At 31.8% G+C, this 2,880-nt stretch overlaps 1 non-coding gene across 1 annotated transcript; it reads right to left on the reverse strand.

Moving 5' to 3' along the window:
* Window positions 1-2,118: 2,118 nt before the first annotated feature.
* LOC112760765 (small nucleolar RNA R71) lies at window positions 2,119-2,226 on the reverse strand. The gene has a single exon (XR_003181189.1). It is a non-coding gene; the product is annotated as a small nucleolar RNA R71 (small nucleolar RNA).
* Window positions 2,227-2,880: the final 654 nt, after the last annotated feature.

The following is a 2,880-nucleotide window of genomic DNA, read 5'->3' on the forward strand; positions in this document are numbered from 1 at the left end:
GAGTTTGGACAACTGACGGTTCATCTTGTTGCTCAGATTAGGTAATTTTCTTCTTGTTTCAACTTTTATTTTGTTTTCAAAAAGTTTTCAAAAATTTTTCAAAAATTTTTTCTTTGTTTTCGTTTTTATAAAAATAAATTTTTGAAAATCCAAAAAAATTATAAAATCATAAAATAAAAAATATTTTTGTGTTTCTTGTTTGAGCCTAAAGTCAATTTTTAAGTTTAGTGTCAATTGCATCTTTTTAATTTTCTAAAAAAAAATTTTGAAAATTCATGCATTGCATTCTTCATGATCTTCAAGTTGTTCTTGACAAGTCTTCTTGTTTGATCTTTATATTTTCTTGTTTTGTATCTTTTGTTGTTTTTTATATGCATTTTTGCATTGATAGTGTCTAAACATGAAAAATCTCTAAGTTTGGTGTCTTGCATGTTTTTCTTTTCTTGAAAATTTTTCAAAATAAGTTCTTGATGTTCATCATGATCTTCAAAGTGTTCTTGGTGTTCATCTTGACATTCATAGTGTTCTTGCATGCATTAGTTGTTTTGATTCATGATCTTTATGTTTTGCTTCAAATTGGTGTTTTTCTCTCTCCTCATTAAAAATTCAAAAATAAAAAAATATCTTTTCCTTATTTCTCTCATAAATTTCGAAATCTTTGGGTTGACTGAGTCAAATTTTTTTTAAAATAAGTTGTTTCTTGTTAGTCAAGTCAAGATTTCAATTTCAAAAATTTATCTTTTCAAAAATCTTTTTCAAAATCAAATCTTTTTTATTTTTTTCTTTTGTTTTTCAAAAATTAAAAAAAAAATTTCAAAATCTTTTTCTTAATTTTATTTCATAATTTTCGAAAACTTTACTAACAATTAATGTGATTGATTAAAAAATTTGAAGTTTGTTACTTTCTTGTTAAGAAAGGTTCAATCTTTAAATTCTAGAATCATATCTTTTAGTTTCTTGTTAGTCAAGTAATCAATTTTAATTTTAAAAATCAAATCTTTTTAATTTCCTTTTCAAATCTTTTTCAAAATAACTTTTAATCATATCTTTTCCAATCATATCTTTTTCAAAAATTTGATTTCAAAAATCTTTTCTAACTTCCTATCCTTTCAAAATTGATTTTCAAATCTTTTTCAACTAACTAATTGACTTTTTGTTTGTTTTGAAATTCTTATCTTTTTCAAAACCACCTAACTAATTTTCTCTCTAATTTTCGAAAATCACCTTCCTCTTTTTCAAAATTCTTTTAATTAACTAATTGTTTCAAATTTTAATTTTAATTTTATTTCTTCTCTTAATTTTTGAATTTTAAATAATAATTAAAATAAAAAAATATTTTTCTTCTCTTTTAGTTAGTATTCTCTCTCTCTCTCTCTCTCTCTCTCTCTCATCTTTTTCTATTTATTTATTCATTTACTAACACTTCTCTTCATCTCAAAATTCGAACCCTCTCTTCTCCTTTGTGTTCGAATTTTTCTCTTCTCATTCTTCTATTCTTTTCTTCTTCTACTCACATAAAAGAATCTCTATACTGTGACATAGAGGATTCCTCTTCTTTTCTGTTCTCTTCTTTTTCACATGAGCAGGAGCAAGGATAAGAACATTCTTGTTGAAGCTGATCTGGAACCTGAAAGGACTCTGAAGAGGAAGCTGAGAGAAGCTAAAACACAACACTCTGAAGAGGACTTTACTGAAATTTTCGAAAAAGAAGTAGAGATGGCCGAAACCAATAACAATGGTGGAGGTGCAAGGAAGACGCTTGGTGACTTTACTGCACCAAATTCCAACTTCCATGGAAGAAGCATCTCAATCCCTGCCATTGGAGCAAACAATTTTGAGCTAAAGCCTCAATTAGTTTCTCTGATGCAACAGAATTGCAAGTTTCATGGACTTCCATCAAAAGATCCTTTTCAGTTCTTAACTGAATTCTTGCAGATCTGTGATACTGTTAAGACCAATGGGGTTGATCCCGAGGTCTACAGGCTTATGCTTTTCCTGTTTGCTGTAAGAGACAAAGCTAGAGTATGGTTGGACTCTCAACCTAAAGATAGCCTGAACTCTTGGGATAAGCTGGTCACGGCATTCTTAGCCAAGCTCTTTCCTCCTCAAAAGATGAGTAAGCTTAGAGTGGATGTTCAAACCTTCAGACAGAAAGAAGGTGAATCCCTCTATGAAGCTTGGGAGAGATACAAGCAACTAACCAAAAAGTGTCCTTCTGACATGCTTTCAAAATGGACCATCCTGGGTATATTCTATGATGGTCTGTCTGAATTGTCTAAGATATCATTGGACCATTCTGCAGGTGGATGTGGACAGAGGAGAGTTGTTCCTTCAATTGAATAAGGACTACCTTGTGTTTAAAACTCAAGGATCTCCCTCTGTAACCATGGAGAGGAAGCAAGAAAAGATTCTCTCAATACATAGTCAACCAAAGCCCCCACAGTCAAACTCTAAGTTTAGTGTTGGGAGGTCCCAACAAAGCTCTGAACATCTGTGAGGCTCCATGAGAGCTCACTGTCAAGCTATTGACATTAAAGAAGCGCTTATTGGGAGGCAACCCAATTCTATTTATCTATGTTATTTTCTTTTTTTTAGGTTGATGATCATGTGGAGTCACAAAAACAATTGCAAAAAAAATAAAGAAAAATAAAAAACAGCATTAAAAATAGCACACCTTGGAGGAGCAACTTACTGGCGGTTAAACGCCAGTAAGGGTAGCAGAATGGGCATTTAACGCCCAGTCTGGCACCTTTCTGGGCGTTAAACGCCAGAAAGAAGCACCAGACTGGCGTTAAACGCCAGAAAGAAGTAACAATCTGGCGTTAAACGCCAGAAACATGTTGCAGCCTGGCGTTTAACGCCAGAAACAAGCAGCAATCT

This window comes from Arachis hypogaea, chromosome 16 (assembly GCF_003086295.3).
Source record: "Arachis hypogaea cultivar Tifrunner chromosome 16, arahy.Tifrunner.gnm2.J5K5, whole genome shotgun sequence".
Taxonomy (NCBI): domain Eukaryota; kingdom Viridiplantae; phylum Streptophyta; class Magnoliopsida; order Fabales; family Fabaceae; genus Arachis; species Arachis hypogaea.